Here is a 22,840-nt window from a genome sequence, read left to right as displayed (position 1 = left end):
AGTCCCAGTTCTCTAAGCGCTCGAAAAACAAGTGACAGAAGAGCCCAAGGAGCATCCCAGCCCACAGAGTGGACAGAGGTAAACCCTGGGTGTCCAGGAGCGCACGAGAGGATGGCAGAGAGACTTATCCTTGGAGGGCAAAGAATGACTTCCAGGGGAAGAGATAGCTGAGCCGATTCTAGAAGACAAGTTATGCAAATATAGGAGGGAGGGAGGAAGAGCCTGGAGGCGGAAGTAGCGGTAAATCCAAAGGCACAGACACCGGGAGAACCACGGTGTCTTAGAGGAAAGGTGAGCACAGTGGTTCCATAGGACTTAAGAGCCTGCAGCACAGTATCTTACGTATCCCCAGTGGGGAAAATTTCCATCCTTTGAGTACTTTAAGGAAGAAGCTAAAATCATTGGGGGTAAGTCATGTGAACAAAGTGAACAATTAAGGTAGGTGTCTCTATCTTAAGGAAAAATAAAGCTGGGGGAGCCAAAATAATGGGACCTACATTCTTGTGCAACTAGCAGCCTGACAAAAAATAACGGCCCACCCGTCCCCCCCAAAAAAAAAACACACACCAAAGAACAGACAGGTTGGCACCAACAGCTGGCAGCATCGTTAGTCATAAGACTATACAAACTCCCAAGGTGACCCCTTGAGAGCAAACAACAGGTTGGGATGGATTGTCTGTTAAAGTGTTATAGTATATGATGGCTGTACGTCATTATAACATACAGAGTCAATAAAAGGATCGCTACAATTCAAATTCATGGTTTAAATTTCAATTCTGACCCAACGTAAGAAGTATCTTGACTCTCTCTTTTAAAACTCTTATTTTTCAGTGGAGAGTTTAAAAAAATAGTTCACTAATTTATGTGTTATATATTGGCCCTTTAAAAATATGGGATTTGCTCTGATTTCTGTACCTCTCAGATTTCAGAATATTCAGAAAGGGGGACCCTTTTCATCTTCTCCTTTTACATCTAGTAAGTTGATTTTTTTTTAATTAAATTTATTGGGGTGACAATTGTTAGTAAAATTACATAGATTTCAGGTGTACAATTCTGTATTACATCATCTATAAATCCCATTGTGTGTTCATCACCCAGAGTCAGTTCTCCTTCCATCACCATATATTCGATCCCCCTTACCCTCATCTCCCACCCCCCACCCCCCGCCCCCCTTACCCTCTGGCAACCTCCACCCCTAAATATTTCTCAAGTGTATCCTTTCCATGTTACCCACCCCAACCCCCCACCCCCACCATTGTCTTGATCTAAGGCTTCGTAATCCCTTTCTTAACTCAGCACTTAACTTTCCAACTGCCTTCCCTGTTTCTTCTCTCCCCACCCCCCAATGTGTTCCAAACACTGTCACACAGTGATCTTTCCAAAAGGAAAGTGGAATGATTTTTCTCCTTTGCTTAAACTACCCAAAGGGTCACCTAGGAGATCGTTTAGGACCTAAAGTTTCAGTAAACATCCCACATCCTTCCATTTGAAGAGAAATGAAGTCCTGTCTACCTTCCCAGCCTCATCTCTCCTCGCTCCCAATCTTACATTTGTGATCCCACTGACAGGTGCCTCTTTTTGTCCCAAGGCCAGCACGTAATCCGTCAGCAAATCCTGTCCCTTGGCCATCAGACTTTATCCTCGCCCTATCCACTTTTCACCACTCAACTGCTGCTGCCCTTGTCTAAACCACCATCATAGCTTGGAAGACTGTGGTACCCTCTTCCCTGGTCTTCCTGCCACCTCTTTTGCCCCCTCTTTTTTCCCAGGCTTCATTCACGTGGGTATAAATAAGGTTATTTTGTTTCTCTTGTTTCTCATCTCACCTGGAAGTGAAAGTCCTCAGATGGAGGCTACAGGACTCCATGCACTATCTCCTGGTTCTCTTCCCAGCTGCTCTCACTCACTTCTCCATGGTGAGATTCCTGTCCTTGATGCTCCTTTAACCTGCTCGATAGAGCTTCTCTTCACTACCTTTGAATGTACTGTTCCCTCGGCCAGGAATTCTCTCCCTGCCTTCCCCACTAGACTATAAGCATCAAAAGGGCACCGATTTGGGTTCATCCCTGCACCCCTAGCACACAGAATAGTCTAGCACATTGTAGGCACTCAATCAATATTCTTTGCTGGTTTTGTCTGATGCCTTTATCCTAGGCAGTGGGGGAAACGTGAAACCTGGTGAGTTCAAATCCCAGTTTGTCTTTAATGAGGTAACTTGGGGCAAGTAATCTCTGAGTTCTGTTTGGATATTTGTAAAATGGCAAATCTGTAAAATATTCAGAATTGTTGTGGGACTAAATAACATGGAAAGTGTTAGTTTCTTTCTCTAGGAAATCAGCGTGGATGTCGTCAAGTGATACTTGTAGCAACCTACAGTGTCCCAAACACAGAAATGTGACTTTTCAGTTGGACCAGAGAGAAATGTCTGATTACTAGAGCTATACAGCTGGCTTCAAAATTACAAATTGAGGTTCTTTATTCGTTAAGGTGTATTCTCTCCCAGGAACGTAAACATTTATTTTGAAATGATTTTTTTTCTTCTCATTCATCCTTACTTTGAAATAAAAATACATAATGAACAACCTCTTGGTAGGAAAACTACAAATTTTAAATATTCTTCCTTGTGTCTTTATCTGATGTTTGCCCTTATGCCTCTGGCCCTTAACGGAAAAGAAAACAGTGCTCATAGACTTTGTTCCTCTGTCAGATATAGTTTCCTCATTTGCTCCCTTCTGACTGACACATACTCGGAAGTTCCTGCAATGGGTAGGACTGTGGTTACAGTGACCATATGGCCTAGCTTACACCTGTTGTCCCAATGCAATTATTAATAGTGTCCCTTTCACTCTCAAACATGTCCTGGTTTGGACAATAAATTTTGTTGTCACCCTCTTATAGTTGAGGTCTAAAAGCACAGTTTGACAAGAATAGACATCTGAGGCCCATTACATTTCTTTTGTTCTCTCTTGTTACCTTACTTAGATCTGACAATAATCTTAAAATACTCTTTATAACTGCTACTGTGCTTATATCACAAAGGGAACTTGAGGGATTTTTTATTCTTACAATATGTGATGCTTTCCTAACCCTGCTTTCCCCCAAATCCTTTCTCCAATATAATTTTTCTGATTACCTTTTTTCTGTACCTATAGCAACGTCAGATAGAAATAAGCCTCATTCAGAAAAAAAAATGGGTGTTTACTTACCTGATTTTTTCCACTCTGGATAACCGATTCTTGACTCTACTAGTCCAGGGTCCTCCTGGCCCAGGGCATGACAATCAACAGAGAGCTTCTCGGATTTTGAAGAACTGACAAAAAAGGTGACAATCTGTGGAAGGTATAGCACATGTGTCAATTTTAGTATTAATAACTTTATTTCAATAAGAATATATAAGGTCAGCTTTAGAATGCCAGGCACATGGACTGGCTATACACAAAACATTGCCTATCCGTGTGTCTCATCTCACCATCTTAAAATGAGAGGGGAAGAATGGCTACATAGACATCAACAATTACTCTGATGGGAGATAGGGGGCAGAAACGTTACAGAGTAGGGATGGCAAATGGTGTTCTACCTTGAGTACAACTCCATTCTATTGGCTATTTAGGTGACATGTTCAAAGGAGCCCTGAGGCCGAGTTTGGCCTCAGTCAGAAAGAGGGGTATCATTGATTAGTAATGTCTGCCTTGGACTTAGGAAGAGAAAGTGGCTGCATCAAGGTCCATGCATTAGCTAATCCTGGTCAGAAGCAAGGGGTTCAGCAGAGAGATTCATGACATGTTAATTGGTGCTCATCAACAGCAACAACTCTCCCGTTTACCACTGGCACAGATACAGACACGGCCCCTTCTTTAGGAAAGAAGAAGTCACTTTCCTAAACTTCTCCAGGTCAATCAGCTCGGCCATTAGTAGCCAAGGATCTGGTCCATTGGATGTTAGTCTATTAAAAGAGTAAAAAAAAACATACAAAGAAAAAAGGGATGAATGGTGAATGCATACTTCCTCCACTTCCCAGTCTTGTTCCAGGTTGTGTGTTGATATAAGAAAGCAAAAGCACAACAAGGCAAAGCAACAAACACATAAACAAAAGATGAAGGAGGCTGATTTTTAAAGGGCCAGATCGATTTCTAAGTTCAAAAGCCGTGGGAAACAGGTAGTCCCTTAACAAGGAAAGTTTAAACTTAAAGCCCCTTAGTGACAGCTTTGCCATCGAAAATGCAATCAAGCTTTTCCTCCAGAGATGAATATAAGGACCATACAAGTCAGGCAGTATCCGGGAAATATGTTCTCTGCCCGGAATTTTCTGGGAGGGGCTGGAATGAATCGAAACAGCTGTGAGTGGCTTTCAGAGAACTCCCTGCTCTTGCTGTTGATCAGTTGTGTGATCTAAGTAATTTGTGTTTAAAAGCAGCTTACTGCTCACTTTGCCATTGAATGCAGTTAGCCTCATTCATGAATTTATTTATGTTGTATCTCCTGCTTCCTGGAAATAAACCAGCTTGGGTTATATGGGAATGCTGGGGCGGGGGAATTCATTGTCACTTCTACCTACCTTCATGTTTTTCCAAGGTCAACCATGACAAACACAAGGTAGCTTAGGAAGAAAGGGGCTCCTGTGATAAAGCATCGTGTACATTGCCTGATTCATGGTGAAAAGCTCCGGTCCACCGACTGCCCATTTGAAGACCACACTTAATTTGCATCGGGACTCATCTTCTACCAAGTTCAAACACCAATGTAGTTTTTAAATCTGGGTCAGAAATCCACAGGGGCTTAATTGCTAGACACCAATGTGCCACTCATATCTGAAGCTGGCCTTACTAGCTGCTGCTTCTCTGAATATCCCCAATCCCATGGCACTTCATCCAAAGAAAGTATTCTTCAGTGGTGGGATTTCAGAATCAATGAGATGTTTTTAGCAATTTCTAATCAAACCAGGTAACAAAATGATTACTCTGCCCTCATGTAGAACAAATCGTTCTTATGTGTAAAGTTAAGAAAAATCATCCTCCCTCCCATCCTTAAGCCATGATCTAAAGCACTTTCTTAAATTGGGCTGTAAAATCCAAAACATACAGGGGCCAGGAGGTGAACAAAAATATCTGAATGGGATGAGTTTGAAGGGATTCGTGGAGTCTGAGAAACTGGAACTGTCCTCCAAAGTCACTTACATTTATTTTTAAGATACTAATTATCTATCAAAACATCCCAGTTCACAATCTGTGAACTTGAAGATCCAATAATAAAATAAAATTTACTGTGTACCTCCAAAATGCCAGGATCTCCCCTGAGGTGTTCACACACATCAAGTCACTTCATCACTATATAATCCTAAAAATAGCTACCAGTATTATTGCTGTTCTACAGAAAATGAAACTGAGAAAGAGAAAACAAATTAATTGTGCAGTCAATAAGTGGCAGAGCCAAGATCTGAACCCAAAACTCTCTGGTTCTAGAGCCCCTGCGTTTAACCAAGAGCAAGAACTGAAGTTAGTGTCTTTGTCTCTTGCCAAGAGATTTTGAACCTAGATGCTCCAACTATGACATAGATGAAAAAAAGTCAATGAGTGGTTTGGAGTCAAAGGGAGTCCAGGAGAGACAGCTAGCTTCCCCCGGGCCAAACCAGAGGGTGGCTTCCGTAGATCATACAGTTGGATGGAATTATCCTTTGTAGGTGTATTCTGTGCCTTACTGTGGTGATATTATCTTAAAGTAGTTCCGTTCAACTCACTTTCCTAGCCAGCATCCATCTGTTGATAGTTAATTCCAAATTAATGCTCCATTTGAACACTGGAGGTGCCTTTTCAATTATTCAGACAGCATATGATGACCCTCCCTCAATTAAGCTATTGTTTGAGTGGTTCATTGCCCTGGTGATGATGTATCTGGCTCCAGGCACAGAGCAGATGCTGCCTATTGTTTTTTTGCTGTTGTTTTTAAAGACACACAGTACTGATGTATTCTTATAGGTCACCACCAATGTCAGAAAATAAAATCAAGTAACAGATAGGGAGTCATCAGAACCCACTGGTGTTCAGCCCTGCGATCGTCCAACCCTCCCCTGAACATTCCTACCTAGAGGCTCACAGGCAACTGAAACTCAGCCTGGTTCAAAATAAACCATTTATTGCTTCCCTCATTTCCAAACCTGTTCTTCCAGAAGTATTTTTTATGCAGGTTATCCATTCTGCCATTTTACGAGTCTACTTAATTTGATCTTACGCTTCCCCCTCTCTCTCAAACCCCACATCCAACTGATGGAGTCTTGTTAATTCTTCCTCTGAAACAGCTCTCAAATTTAATACCTCCCTTCTCTGTTATCACTGCTTTGTGTAGACCCCCGTTTGTTTGTTTTGTTCTCATCTGAGCTATTGAAGTTGCTTCTTCATTGTTCCCCTTAACTCTTCTCTTTCCCTCCTATGATTCCTCACTTCAGTCTGAATGACTCTCCCAACATGCAAACATCGCGATGTTTATTTTATTTATACTTCCATTCACTCTGTTTCTTGTAATCCAATGTGCTTAGCAAGACCTTTCACCTCAACCTGCCAACCATTCCTCATCCCTTTCCCAGCACCCCAACCCAATACCAACAGGTATATAGAACTCTATATACCCTCCACCCAGCTGCTGTACACCTTCAGGCATTTCCTTATACTTTCCTTCTGTTTGGGATGTTTCCCCATTTGGAAAACTCACATTTATCTTTTGAGACACAGCTCAAACATTGCATCCCCTGGGAAGTCACTATAGATTCCTTTGGGTGGATTCTTTTGCTCTTTCCTTTGGATCCCAAGCTCTGTGGTCATCCCTCTATTACGTTCTTGAAATTAAAAGCTTTCAAGTCTGTTTTTCCCACTAGAGGGTGAGATCCTAGATATACAGGGCAATATCTAATGCGCATTCACATCCCCAGGGAATGACATATTTAGTGATGTAAAATAAATCTATCAAACATCCACCATTCAACAAATATTTATCGAGGGCCTACCCTGTGACAAGCATTGGAGTAAATAGTTGGGACCCCATGGTGAATAGGACCAGATTTGACCCCAGTCCTCGTGAAGCTCACAGTCAATTACAGAAACAGGTAATAATCAAGCCAACACAATGATACCTGTAAAATTAAAACTGCACTAAGTATTCTGAAGGATGGTCCATGCCGCTGTGAGAATGAGGTTTGACCTAGCCAGGGAAGTGAGGGAAGCATTTGAGCTGAGTTCTGTACTGTGAGTAGCAGTTACTTAGATGAAGAGGTGAGGGAAGATCAAACAGAGGGAACCGTGTGTATAAACACCCTGTGGCAAAAGGCAGTCTGGAAAATATAGGAAACTGAAAGAAGGCAATGGTGGCTGGAGCAGAGGGAACAAAGGGAGCTTGTTGGAGGATGAGGTTGGAGAAGTGGGCAGGGTCCATGCCAGGAGAGCCTTGCAGTTTCTGTTGGGAAGTTCTGTCTATCTTAAAAGCAACGGGAAATCATGCAGCATTTAAACAAGGGAGAAAGAAGATTGTTTTGCATTTTGAGAAAACTCTGGCTACAGGGTGGAATACGGATGGGACGTTGAGATACGGAGCAGGAAATTAGGGCAAAATCCTGAGAGGATGGTAACTTGGACTAGTTAGAGATATGGGGGTGATGTAGAAAGATTAATGGATTTGTGAGGTTTTCTTAGAGTTGAATGTAATGGAAGTTGTGCGGGATTAGATATAAATGAAAAATAACAATAACAAATAAGAACCTAAGGCAGGGTATGTTTGAGTCACTCATTAAGTAGTACAAACTAAAGGTTTTCAGCATTACACTGTGGTTTCCCACTACAGATCTCAGGAACGTGGGAAGAAAGAATAGTACGGGGAGACTCGGATTCTAGCACCCACCAGTATCTCTAAGGTGGGGAGTGGGAGTGGGGAGAACCAGCAAAGGCAATAAGATTTGCTCAGCCAAGGTGAGGATTGGTTCAGAAGAGCTGCTAAACGCAAAAGTGCCATGGAAGAGCAGGTGACAATAATTCATGTGGGCTTCCCAGTGAGGCCTGAGCTAACCCTGGATGATGAGTAGGTTTCAGACAAGTACAGACAACACCCCTAGCAGGAGAATATGGGACCTGGGTGATGAAAAGTGAAGAAAAAGCTGTTGAGGTACCTCCTCCCATGCTCCGTCATTTCCTTTAAGCTAGGGAACAGATAAGCAAGCTTGGTGCATATTCTACTTAAACGATAATACAACAGCTATGGCTGAGGGCATGTTAGTGCGAGTTAGTGCGAAGACGCAAAGACTGGCCTCGTGGAGGTCAGATAATGTTTATGCTTTGTGGTTCAGAGTTTGAGGCTGTGTGCTGTGGCTATTTTAAACCACAGCTGGGCCTTTGGTTCAGTGACATGCACGAATACCTCCTGAGAGTCTACTGTATCACAGGCAGGGTACAGAGTTCTAGAAACAGAAAGAAGAATTTGACGTGGCCTCTACCTAGTGTGTCGTGCAATCTGTAGAATGCTGTCAAGTAAGTTCAAGTATAATATGAACAATACACCTAAGCTTTTCAGTGTATAAAATAGCAAAAAAAAAATTCTAACTAGACAAAATTGAATAAATATGAGACCAGCTTTTTTAAAAGTGCAATCTCCCTGGACCAGAAGTATATGAATCACTGTGGAATGCCAGTTAAAACGCAGATTTCTGCACCCAATTCAGCTGATAGAGTCAAACACTCTGAGGGGTGGGGTCTGAGAATCAACACTTAAACAAGTTCCCCAGTGATTGTAACGGTGCTTTAATACAAAGCACCATTGTATTAAACCAGGAGTCATTCTGGAAATTAAAAAATTAAAACTTCTCTTCTACTCTTTGGCCCTTTTTTTGGAAAAATAAATATTAAATTTAGTTTATAAAAACCCTTTATTTAATAAACATTACATTGATTTAAACAAAAACCCTGTGTATCCAGCTTTAAGATTAGCATCCTACATAGTCCAAAGAGAAGGAATTCCAAAGTGAAAATTCTTTCCACCCTCCCTTCCCTATACATAGTCTGCGTCCTTCTTTGCCAACGCTAATCACAGGCCTTCATATGTGATTATTTCTGTTGCCAGTTATGTTACATGAAATATAAGTTACTTTGTGTATGACTTTTTATCAGTGCTGAGTATGTACATTTCAACATCAATGTGAAATCAGCATTGAATTTGCTGCTATGTGGCCTCTATACATACATAATTTGTAAATAAACCTGTTATATTTGTTTAAGAAAAGATATCAATGAAATTTTGCTTAGTTGTACTGATTCTGTCCTTATTGCTTTTCACCTTAATCACATTAAAAAAAAAAAAAAGATAAAAGGTGAATCCATTTCGCAAGGAAGAACTCATTCAAATTTTAAATGAGGAGAGACCAAGTAAGATCTGCTGAGAGACCTTTGTCCTATGTAGCCTGTAAATAGGAATGTGAAGAAAGAAAACCAGAGTTGGGCTTTAATATGGACAAAAAAGTCCAAAGAAAAGAGGAAGAGAAAGAGAAGTCAGACCTTCCATGCTTATCTGCTCCATCTACTTCCTGCCTGTAATCTACATTGTAGGTTAATTCCAGAGAGGTAGGAAAAAGACTCACTTGCATTAAAGTTAAACCTTGTGGAGAATATGTAAAATTTCAAACAAATCCCAAAGCAATGTACGTAGAAAGAGTAGAGGCCTCCTAAAAATGGGGCACACAGATGTTTGAGCCTCAGAGAAGCTTGGACTCACAGGCTTGGAGATCAAAAGTCCAGAGAGAGAAATCCCCTAGCACAGAGGCAGATTATGAACCCCAGAGGGGTACCCCTCCCAAATTCACACCGCTAGTCAGTGGCAGAACTGGTCCAGAAACTGCACCCCTGACTTCCAGCCCTTCGCTGCCTCTATGCTGCCAACCCCAGCTTTAGACAATTTTGCCCACTATGTGGTCCCAACCAAATCCTTTATGTACAATGAAAGACCCCAAAAGAACTGTCTCATCATTGTCCCTCACCCCAATAACCTGGTGGTCTTATCCTCACAGCACAACAACTTCATTATACTTTGTTTATACTTTCATAAGTATAAACCTCTAAGATGACCACCCATCCCCTGGTCAATATTTTTCAGCCAGCCTTTCAAAGCTCAAGGCCTGGCTTGGGGGCAGGAAGGTCCATGTGTGTGCGCATGTGTATGTGTGTGTGTTCAAGACAGCGGGGTGAGGGGAAGCCAATCACATGTGCCTGGGACGCAGCTTTGACCCACATCTTCCACTGCCCAGGAAAACAACTTGTAACCACGAAAGCATTTGGAGCATTGTTATCTGATCCAGCAGCCATCGGACCCTTTTTTCAGATGACCAAATGCCTTCACAATGAGACCACTCACTGCACTTACCCAGAGAGGGAGGTCCCCTCATCACTCACCTAATGTCATTCCTTTCAGGGGGCCCAGGACAGTCCAAGAGGCTTTAACTATGGGCTCTAATTGGACCCTCTGGAGTTGGCCTTCCCTGGTGAAAAGGGGGCAAATGTGGTTTTTCATCTGTTTCTTATCATCATGGGTCTATGGGAAGGGACTGAAAAGGGCCCATTAAAAGTTTGCATTGAAGATGGAGAGGGAAGGTTAGAGGAGAAAAAGCTGGGAACGTGGGAAATAAAAATAATAACTAGTACTTTATTCAACTATTTTATAACAAGTTAAAAATCAGGCTCCTTTCAGATCTAAATGTGTCCTCCAGTCCTGTAATTAAATTGAGAAAATGAAGCCGTTTCACGCCTTTTGCTCCCTTTGATCATTGTTATTTTTGTGACTAATGTGTAACTGGAGCTCCTTTTTGTGTGGCATGAGCCTCACATGGACAGCTGCCAGAGAGAGCCCAGGTCTCCTGTCGTCAGCCTGCGAGGGCTGATGGCCAGGCAGGGCCCACATGATTCCAGCAAAAGCAGACTCAAAGAGATGCACCTGCGCTGACAAGCCTTCTTCTGTTTGCATTTTCTTCCGGCACATTTTTCCATGTGTTGCCTCCCACTAACGGACTCTGTGGGAAATGGGATTTTTTTCCCTTGAATGGAAGGGATGGGGGGGAGGGGCATTTTGATGACAGTGCAAAAAATGGTCTCTCAAATTACAAAGAAGGTGACCTGTGAAGGTTCATTATTTTAATTTTCTCTTCCTTTGGTCTCTCATCAATTTCTACCCCTCACTACTCTTTGCCCCCCTTCATGTGTGCAACACACACACACACACACACACACACACACACACACACCATGAACAGCCATGCACACAGAGTTGGAAGCTCTGTGTATCTTTCTCAGGCTAAGGAGGCTCAATCAGACTAAAAGGTGAAATCTGTTCATTAATGCAACCCCCTCCTCCCCACTTCCTATGACCTTTGCTCTTGTTGATTTGCTAGAGCGCCCTCATGCGACACTCTGTTGTAATACCATCCAAGCCTTTGGAAAGAGAAGAATACATTTAAACGCAGCATCAGCACAATTCATAATACCACATTTCTCCATGCACCTTTACTTCTTGGCTGAGCCCATGAAGCTGAGAACTACTGCGCGAGGTCTTGAAATATCACTTGTCATGTGGGTCTAGGCAGAGCCCGGGACTTAGTCTGGGACGTAGGGCTGAGTTTGAGTTCAGAGTTAGCGCCCTGAGTGCTCATTCTCAGCCGTGAGCTCAGAACACAGCTCTGAACTGCAGGGAGACCAAGCCAGAGGAGAAGCAGCTCCCCTCCCTGCCTCATTAGAGAAGCGGTCAGCATAGACTGAGCTGACGTCTGGGCCAGGAGTCCAATTAATGAAAGCCGAAGACTTCACATTAACATAGTGTTTCTCAAAATGAGGTTCGGGGAACTTGTCACCAGAACCGGAAGTATTGTTAAAATTTCAGATTTCCGGGCCCTACTTTGTACCTGTTGAATCAGAATCTCTGCTGCTGGGACCCAAGAATCTGTATTTACAGTAAATTTTCAATTTGAGTTTTACACACAGTAACGTTTGAGAAACCGTCCTTATTCTTTTCACACCCCCTTAGATTAGAGACTTATATTTTCACAAAAGCTTTTAATTCCATAAAAAATGGGATGACTTCAGATACTGTGTTAGGGAAGCAGGGGAGATATTTTTAAATACATAGAAGAGAGGTTTCCAGTTCTTCCAGATTTTTCCCCCAGAGGCAGCTGCACATGGCATCCAAAAAAAAAAGGCCAGCCTTCTCTGTTCTCTCCTCTAGGAATGCACCACAAGTGTAGAGTGCAGCCTGGTGGAGGGCTGGCTTCTGGGATAAAGAAGTCTACCTCGAAACTTGGACACTCACTAGGGAGGGGAAAAGGGCTGTCAGAGACTCAACTCACCTCTAGAGGGCGCCAACCCAGATGGCAGTAGAATGCACTTCCTGTTTCTCCTCCGTCATCTTTTTCTAGCTGAGAAATCTTGCTCAAGTTGCCCTTCTGTGCATCAGTTTTCTCTGAGGAAAATGGAGACTAATATTTGTGCCTGACTCAATGAATACATTATTATTATAATTAATTTCTAAGGGTCCTAAGATTGCTGGGATGATTGTGTCCTCAGAGATAGGTGTTGAGAGCAGTGGATGTGAAATTACACAAAAGTCTTCCACAAGCTGAGTCTGCGGTAAAGGAAAGGAAATACCTAGTGTTATTAAATATATTAAATTACAATAAATCAAATATATTAAAAGAGCTCTGAGCTCCCTTCTCCCCCATTTTGGCCCCACCATCCTTTTTTCTCTATTCCATCATGTGAGGCTTCTTTCTATTCCTTGAACCCAACAAACATTGCTGGCCCTTATGAGGAAACTGAGGCTAGTCTTTGATATTTCCTGGTCAGGAAGATAGTGTGTGGGGCTCTTTCTTCTCCTTGTGGCACAGGGCATTGAATGCTCATTCTGATTGCCATCCTTGGCAAGGGGTGGGATGAAGTGGGAAGATGGGAGAAGAAGGATTCCCTTCTAGAAGATGCTCAAGAAGATGCTCATGGCCAAGTAAGGCCATGAATGAAGCAAGGAGAACTTTACTTCTGGTCAGATAGATGGGGTTTATTCCCAACTCTGCCACTTACTACCATGTTCCCCCCAAAATAAGACCAGGTCTTATATTAATTTTTGCTCCAAAAGATGCATTAGGGCTTATGTTCAGGGGATGTCATCCTGAAAAATCATACTAGGGCTTATTTTCCGGTTAGGTCTTATTTTGGGGGAAACACGGTAGTTGTATGAACTTAGTTAATATTCTTAAACTTTAAACCTCACTTTTCTCATCTGTAAAATTACTCTAAATAGTATCTACCTCATAATTGTTTTGAGGATGAACAGAAGAGAGGTGTGTAAATCAAATCCACTGCGTCTAGTGCACGTAAGTGCTCTGTTCACATTAACTATTGTGATTGGGCATTTGGAGGCCACACCCCTTACTGGATGACTTTAGATCTGGCTAAGGCTTCTCTTGATTAATTTTATATTTTACCGTTTATTCTCCAATCTCACTCCTACTCTCTTCCTTTCTCCTCATTCCTGGGATTTCGTATATGTCCTTAGATTTTTGTGTATCTTTGAAAACCTCATAGCTTTGTTCTGGGTGCATGTTAAAATTTAATATCCTTAAATGGTACTGTACTATAAATTGATTTCCATGTTTTTTGCACTCAACAATGAGATATTTTAGAGCTGTCCATATTACTATTTGCCAATGGTTCTCAACTTTACTACATAACAGAATCACTTGGTGAGTTCTTGAAAAACACCAATATCTGGATTTCAGTTCCAGGGATTCTAATTTGTCGAGGTTGGGGACTGAGCCTCAGGTCATTCTAAAGTGCAGCCAGGATTGAGAACCACTGCTGTAAATGAAGCTAGCTCACTGGCCAGGATTTCTTAGACAGGTAGAGGTCCAGGGTCCCACCTTTTTCTAGCCTCAGCAAGTCACTGCAGCAAATCAATTAGTAATGAATTTAAGGGCAGTGGCAAGAGGAAAAAGGAAGAGAGGGCAACTTGCAGCCTAAGGTGTAGATAAGGAAGGGCAGAAATCAGTCCTACCTCTCTGCCCTCCTTGTAAGAGTCATGGAGTAATATATTGTTGATTCATCTGTTTGCCCATTTAATCACCCAATATTTATTGAGCACCTCTGCGCAACCAATTTATGAGAATCAGGTTATTTTAATCACATTTGGCAAATGTACCCTATTTCCCTCCTCTAGAACTTTCTGAGAAAGCAGAAACTCCATTTCCTATATGCCTTCAGCAACCAGTACAACCTTGGCTGATACATCATTACCCTCTTCCTCCTGCCAGACCTTCCTACACAAAATACAACCAACAATTAATTCATTTGTTGTATACCTGCATCTGTGCATCTGTGTTGCTATAGAGACATTGTCACATTTCACTCCTACAAAAATTCTATGAAGTAGGTTTGACCTTTCATGTGAAAAAAACTGGGCTTATGTTGGTTAAGTGACTTTCCCAACGTCCTACATCTTCAGAATTTAACCTGACATTCCTTTGAGTGGAATAATCATCCATTAGTGCTGTTGGGCCTTCCAAAAGAAAATAGGACAAGAGAAGACCGTCCTAGCATCCTAGGGGGCCATATGCAACATGATGGTGAATAGCCCAGGTTGTGAGATTATTGCGTTGCCTCTGGGTCCCTAGAACCCCGGGATACTCTTCACTCATCCTATTTTCTCTTGGAAGGTCCAACAGCATGAACAGATGGTTATTCCAGTTAGAATCACTGAACCAGCTATTAGCTGGGTGATACATTCTTCCCATACATGAAATATTTAGAGGACACCCTCTTATCTGGCATTAATTGGCACAAGTAGTTGGTTGGCTCATTGGAAAAACATGGCTAAAGCTGGAAATCATTAAAAGGTGATGTATACATACATTAAGCATTTTATTTTAACCTAAAACATATCAATGTACATTCATGAGCCAGACTTTTGATGTAGAGCCAAGGCATTTTCTTTGTCTTTAAGTTCTCTAATTGGAGTTCCAACATTATCTCTTACATAAACTACATCCATAACGTGTATTTTAGGATTTCTAGTTTCTATTTTCTTAAAGTAGAGTAGAACTCAGTTGCTCTTCTGAAAAAGCCTAGGTGTAAAATTCCATTTAAAGAATATATTCCAGGAATTTGTTATTGAAATTTTAAATATAGAGACAAGTTGAAAGAGTGTCATAATAAACACCAAAACATCCACTGCCACAATGGAACAACTTGTTACCCTATTGCCACATTTTCTTATTTCTCATGATATATAAATCTACATTGACATTCATTCACCTATCATCTACCTATACTTATTTTTGTTAAATATTTGAAGATAAGTTACAGACATCATAAGACTTCCCACTATATACACAGCATGTACCTCCTGAGGTGGACAATATGCCTCCATATCATTTCACCTAATGACAAATAATGATAACTTCACAATAACCTCTGACATCTAGCCTTCAAATTTCCCCAGCTGTCACGAGATGGTCATGTATAGATTTTTTTCTCAACGAACATCCAGTCCTGATTTATGTGTTGCATTTTTTATGTTTTATTTTTTGGCTCATCTTTGTTTTGTTATGTTTTCTCATTGGTAATATAGTAACTTTTCAAAGAGTTCAGGCCCTTTTGTACACCATTCAATATTCTGGATTTATCTGAGTATATTCTTGTAGTACCATGGTTTCTTTCATCTGCATTTACTATAAACTGGAAGTTAGGTTTAAAAGCTTGATTAGATTCGGATCAAATATTTTAGGCAAAATTCTCCACTGGTATGTCATGTGGCATCAACTCTTCTGCAGGTATTTTTGGTGAACAGATGTAAACATTTATTTTGGGTACATACCTGGAAGTAGAATTGCTGGGTCAAAGGTTATACAAATGTTCAGTTTCCCCACGTGTTGTACCAGTTTACACTCCTACCAGCAGTATATGAGTATCAGTGGGGTACCACACCTTCATCAACATTTAAAACTGTTGTTCTAGTTAGTTTGTAACGGTATCAGATTGTGGTTTTAATTTGCCTTCTCCTGATGACCTTAAGCACCTTTCCATGTGTTTATTGATCATTCAGATGTAAAATGCTTCATTCACTTTTTCATTTTTAAATTGGTTTGTCTTTTTTAATAACTGGCAATTTGTACATTTTAATTCCTCCCCCTTTGCCCCCTTCCCCCCAACTCCTCTCCCATCTGGCAACCACCAATTTGTTCTCTGTATCTATGAGTTTGTTTCTGTTTTGTTTGTTCATTTATTTTTATTTTTCAGATTCTATATATAAGTGGGATCATATGGTATTTGTGTTTCTCTGACTGACTTATTTCACTTACATGATCCCCTCTAGGTCCATCCATGTTGTCACAAATGGCAAGATTTCATTCTTTTGTATGATTGAGTAATATTCCATTGCATATGTGTACATCTTCTTTACCCATTCATCTACTGATGGATGCTTAGGTTGCTTCTGTATCTTGGCTATTGTAAATAATGTTGCAATGAATATAGGGGTGCATATATCTTTTCAAATTAGTGTTTTGGATTTCTTTAGATAAATACTCAGAAGTAGAATTGCTGGGCCATATGGTAGTTCTGTTTTTAATTTTTTGAGGAACTTCCATACTGTTTTCCATAGTGGCTGCGCCAATTTGCAATCCCACCAACAGTGCATGAGGGTTCCCTTTTCTCCACATCCTCACCAATACTTGTTTGTTGATTTATTGGTGGTGGTCATTTTGACAGATATGAGGTGATATCTCCTTGTGGTTTTAATTTGCATTTTCCTGATTATTAATGATGTTAAGCATCTTTTCATGTCTATTGGCCATCTGTATGTCCTCTTTGGAGAAATGTCTATTGAGGTCCTCTGCCCATATGGTTTGTCGGCCTTTTTAAACAATTGATTAGGAAAAGTGGATAGGAGTTCTTTGTTGATTACAAGTAAATAAAACATCTCCACTGAGTGGTTTGCTTCTTTACTCCCAGAACTGTGCCCTTTAAAAGGCGTAAGTTCTTAATTTTAATATATTGCATTTTATCAACCAATTCCAGTATGTTTAGTGATTTTACATCCCGTTGCAGAAATCTTTGTCTAGCCCCAATATCATGAAGATATACATTATCTTCCAGAAACTCTATGGTTCTAGTTTTTCTTTTAAATTGAGATTCACAGTCCTTGTTGGATTAATATTTTGAGTATCGTGTGAGACGGGGGTCGTTATCATTTTCCACTTGACCAGACATTTTATTGAAAAGATCATCATCAGGTCTTCACTGCTTTACTATATTCCTTTTGTCATAAATCATGTGTTTATATACATTTAGTTCTCTATCTGGACTTTGTTTTGCTCCATTTATTTGTCTAGTCTTGTGCCAATGATACCATGCTGTTTTAATTACTATAGCTATTGATCTCTTAACATCCAGTAGTATGTGAGGTCCAAACTTGCTCTTCCTCCTCAAGATTACCATTGTAATTGGGAAGCTTTTGCTTTTCTGTAAAAAATTTTAAAATCAACTTGATAATTTCCAACAAAAGCTACTGGATTTTGATTAAGATTGCAGGGAATCTATAAATCAATTGAGAGAGAAACCATAGTGTATTTCTCTTTATTTAGATCTTAATTTCTCCTCATAGTACTCTTTAGTTTTGCTTAAATCACTGATTCTAATGTATTATTTGTCAATTGTTTTGGATTGCCTAGGTACACAATCATGTCATATTCATATGTGAATAAGGTAATGTCTTCCTTTTTTTTTTTTAGTTTCAGGTGTACAAAACAACATAGTAATTAGACATTTACACACCTCACAAAGTGATAACCCCAATAAGTCTACGACCCATCTGACACCATACATACGGTAGCTATTAAAATACTACTAACTATATTCCTTATGCTGTAATTTACATCCAATAACTATATATTTTTTTAATTAGAGCTGACATTCATATTATTTTATAATAGTTTCAGTTGTGCAGCATAGTGGTTAGGCATTTATATAATCTATGAAGTGATCTCCCCAATAAGTCTAGTGCCCATCTGACACTACGCATAGTTTTTACAATATTATTGACTATATTCCCCATGCTGTATTTCACATCCTCATGACTATTTTGTAACTACCAATTTGTATTTCCTAATCCATGATCCCTTTAAGTCACGTATAAGTATTGAATTTTATCAAATATTTTTCTACATCTATCAATATGATTACCTAATTTCTCTTTTCTATTAAGGTACTGAATTATACTGGTGATTTTCTAATGTTAAATCAACTGTGCTTTGTTGTGGAAAAAACCTGGATTTGTCATGACATATACTGTTTTTGTTTATCTTGTTTATATTAATATGTACAGAAGGTGCCAAAAAAAGTATACGCATTTTGAGAAAGGAAAAAGCTGCATTAAAATTGTAATACTCAATATATACTGATAACAAAAGATAAATACAAGTCACATTTGACTTCTACAGTTACAAGAAGTGCTCAAAGTGGTTACCATCAGCGTAATTTTAATACGTTTGAATAGTTTTTCCCTTTCCTAAAATGTGTATATATTTTTTTGGCACACAGTATTTTGTTTAAAATGTCATGAATATTCATGAGAAAGATTGCATCCTTCCTTGTAATATCCTTGTCAGGTATCCAGATTTGGTGTCCCAGTGAAAGTTGAGAAGTCTCACTTTTGCTTCTAGTCTCTGAGAAAGTTAATCTGAGATTAATGTTATTTCTTCCTTAAATATTTGGAAGAATTCATCAGTGAAACCATCTGGGCCAGGATTTTTTTCATAGAAAGATTTAAATTATGGATTTACTGTTTTTAATAGATATGAATTATTTAAATGTTTCTATCTTGTGTTTTTCTAGGAATTTATCCATTTTATCTCATTTGGCAAGTTTATTCATAAAAAATGTTTATCATAACCTATAATTATCTCTTTAATGTCTGTCCTCTTGTTTGTACTAGTTATTTGTGGTTCTCTTTTCTTTTCTTTTAATTATTTTTTTTTTCTGGGGGTTATCAATTTTATTAGTCTTTTCAAGGAAACAAATTTCGGTTTTGCTGATTATTTTCTTTTGAATGTTTATTTTTTTATTTCATTAATTTCTGCTCTTATCTTTATTATTTCCTTCCCTCTACTTTCTTTGGATTTAATTTGCTGTTCTTTTGCCAACCTTTTTGATAGATATTTAACCATTAATTTTTGGCCTTTTCTCCTTTTATAAAGTAAGACTCTAACTTTTGTTTCTTCTCTATGCATTCAATGCTTTTTTTTTTTCTTCTTTCCTTAGAGAGAAGGGTGAGGAGGAGACCTTTTCGCAGTGGAAATGTTCTCAGAGCTCCCAAGGGCCCTGAGGCCTTACTGCAGTTCCACCAGCCCTCTCTGTTCCCTGCTGGACATTCTGAGCAGAAGGTCTTCATGCAGATCTGTTCTCTGGATCTAGCTGGCCCAGTTCTCTCCTGGGTTTAAGATTTTGCAAGTCAGTAGAGAAACATCCAGGGAACAAATGAGGGCAGGTAGACATTCCATATATTATCATTTAATTTGAAACATTTTATAATTTTCAAACTGAGTTTTTTAAATTTCACCCATGGATAATTTTCAGTATCTTGAAATGTCTACCTTAATTCTGCTGTGGTCAGAAAACATTCTGTGGATAATTTGAATTCTTTCAAATTTGTGAGCCATGCTTTATAGCTCAGTGAGTAGTAAATGTTCCATGTACCATTGAAAAGAAAGTATGTCCTTTGGTTTTGATGTACTGTAGCCTATGTATGATGTTTGCTCATTATGTTGAAATATTCCATACCTCGCTGATTTATTTTGGTCTTTGTCTATCAATTACTATGAGAGATGTTAAAATTTCTAGCTGTGATTGTGGATGAATCTATTTCTCCTTCTAGTTCTGACAAGTTTCGCTTTATTTTTTTGATATTCTATGATTAAATACACTTAAAGTTTCTACTATATTTTTCCAAGTGAAATGAACCTTTTATTTTTATAAAGTGTTCTTTTTTGTATCTAGTAATGTCTTTTGCTTCAAGGTCTCCTTTAGGTTAGTGTTGAGATGGTATGTATTTTTCTATGTTTTTACTTTCAAACTTTCTGTATACTTGCGACAATCTGACTACCTTCCCAAGGCTATGTAACTGCTAATGACATTCATTTCTATCACTTGAAACCCATATTTTTTTTACTAGAGTGTGTGTGTGTGTTGTTTAAGATGGTTCAGCTACAAGAAAGATGACATAGACTTTGGAACAAAGAAAATGACCAGGGATAGAGAGGGACATTACATAATGATAAAAGGTTACTCTACCAAAAGGTATGGCTATTCTAGATGCATATTCTGCCAACTGATTTTTGACAAAGGTACAAAAGTAATTCAAATGGAGGCAGGATAGTCTTTTTAAAACATATGCTGGAGCAATTGGCTGTCTACATGCAAAACTGAAGCTTTGACCTAAGCCTCACAGATGATGAACTGAAAAATGAACTTAAAAAAAGAATGATCATAGATTTAAATGTGAAGATAAAACTTTTAGGAAAAAAATCACAGGAGAAAATCTTCAGGACTTAGGGCTGGAGAAGAGTTCTTGAACACAACACCAAAAGCATGAGCCATAAAAGAAACAAATTAATCATTTGGGCTTCATCAAAATTAAGAACTTTTGCTCTATGAAAGACCCTCCAGAGGATGCCGAATAACTCAGTTAATGCCTCACAAAAATGGGTCAACTTGCAGTGTAGACTCATAATGGATGCCGAGGCAGTTCAGAAACAGTACAGGTAAAGGATGAAGAATAACGAAGAAGACTCGATGAAGTCCAGACTAGGTACCATCTTAGCTGCCATGATCAGAAATGCATTGATTGACATTAAGAAACAAAAGAAAGAAAGTAGAAAAGGGACTGCCTTGGAACCACACCACTGACTATTACTTCAGGGAGCCCAAGTGAGTGTCAGGTTTCAGGGTAGAAAAAAAGAGGCATGAAATTCCATTTGGCTTTTGAAATATAAGCGCAGACGCGCACAAACATTCCTGTCCCCCAATTTCTGCTTGGAATGCAGGGTCCTGGGAGGACCTGGGTCCACAGAGGATGTCTTAGATGAATCATATAAATGGAAACCCTTCAGAAGTTGACTTTGTTAAAACTAGTTCAGAAGGTTGTGGGGAGAAAGTAAACATACCCTATAGTTAGCTTTCTTTAGAAACTCACTTTCCATTTTCTCTGTAAATATCAGTTGCCATATTTATACATTTGTAATTAAGTTACATTTTAATCTTAGACTTACTGGCTGTACAGGAACTATTTAACTAGACCACTTCTTCACACAAAACAAGTGTCCAACAGAATGTATAAATGAATTTGAAGGAAGGGTGGGGGTACAGAGCAGAGAAAGGAGAGGATAGTCTGGAGCAAAGAATATAAGATTGTGACAGGCCCTGTTGTAGCTCTAATTTTGAATTTTCCCCTCCCTCCCTCTCTCCCTGCTGACCCCTTTCCTCAACAAAAGTAAAACTTGATTATTCAAGATACAAAGATGATACTGTATAAGATACTTCTTTTGAAAAGAAACTGACACATTTTCCATTAATCATTCTTAAAAAAAAAGTTGGATGGATATCTATGGTCAAGAATAATCATCATCAATTACTTAATGCTTGTTACATGCCTGGCAAAGTCCTTTTCATTTGATTATCCACGAGCTCAGCATGGCCTGTGGTATAGCACCATTCCCTTTCACTGTGTGTAAGACATATACACTGTCCCTTCCGTTAAGCCTGAAAGGCAGCCTAGGTTAGTGGAAAGTATACAGAATTTAGAGTCGGTCACTTGCAATTAAAAACCCAGCCACAATTCTTTTTCCTCACTGATGTAGAGCATGGTAGATGAACCTTAGACTCTAGGACCAGACTGTCTCGGTTCAAATCGCACTCACAACTTACCCCTCTGCTGCTTTGCCTCTCTGTGACTCAGTTTCTTCAGCTGTAAAAAGGGGATGAAAATAACCGTGTGCTTATCTCCCAGATGTGAAAATGTAAGGAAAGCATGTGTGCAAAGTCTTTGGAACAGTCCTGACCCAAGGGAAGTGTTTGCACTAAATTCACCTCCAGCCTTTGTATGGCACCTGGAAAGTACTACTGGCCAGTATGTATTTCTAAAATTAACAGGAATTAACTGGAATCTGTTTCTTCACCTATACAAGAATAACTATTTCTACCTACCTCCTGCAACTGGCTTTTGAGGATTGCCTCAAGTTACCCATATAAAAGTACCTGGGACCTCACCTGGACCATGGTTGGTGCCCAATAAGCTTTATTATTACTTCTGATTTGAGCGTCAGCTTCCTTTCCAGCAAAATGGGCAGTCTCAGGAAGCCTCCTGGTATGATAATGCAGGTGGAAATGCTGTGGAAGCAGAGAAATGATGTACAAAGGTAAGTTGCTACCAGCGCCCACCCGTCCCTACCTCCTTCACCAGCACTTCCCCTCCCTCCGTGCTTCCTCAGCCTCCAGCCACTCCCTCCTTCCTTCCTTTTCCTGTTGGAAACTGACCCCTATTCCCTCTGTTTCCTGGTGTCTCCCATCCCTTGTTATTCCCCAGATTGCCCTGGACCCCCTCCCCTCTTCCTGTACATGTCTGCCCCACCCTCTGGGCCCACTGTGGCCTTCCCACTCCTTCCCTTGCCCACTGGGCTGTTGGCAGGAAGCCATTCCCTCCTCCCTCCACCCTGTTCCCTTTGGTAACACCCTCTACACATGGGGATTATTTCTCTTGGCAGCAGGTGTCCAGCTGTCAAAGAGAGAGA

General features: G+C 39.9%; 1 long non-coding RNA gene across 1 annotated transcript in view; it reads right to left on the bottom strand.

The window, feature by feature from the left end:
* Positions 1–22,442, bottom strand: part of LOC109445814 (uncharacterized) — a 58,962-nt gene extending 36,520 nt beyond the window's left edge. Inside the window, exons 1-3 of the long non-coding RNA XR_012494080.1 lie at positions 22,358–22,442; positions 12,356–12,630; positions 3,207–3,330 (exon numbers count right to left, since the gene is read on the bottom strand). This is a non-coding gene — a long non-coding RNA (uncharacterized LOC109445814). The remainder of the gene's footprint in view (positions 1–3,206; positions 3,331–12,355; positions 12,631–22,357) is intronic.
* Positions 22,443–22,840: the final 398 nt, after the last annotated feature.

This window comes from Rhinolophus sinicus, linkage group LG02 (assembly GCF_036562045.2).
Source record: "Rhinolophus sinicus isolate RSC01 linkage group LG02, ASM3656204v1, whole genome shotgun sequence".
Taxonomy (NCBI): Eukaryota; Metazoa; Chordata; class Mammalia; order Chiroptera; family Rhinolophidae; genus Rhinolophus; species Rhinolophus sinicus.
Note: the sequence above shows the minus strand (reverse complement) of the source record. Positions and strands in the feature narration are given on the sequence as shown.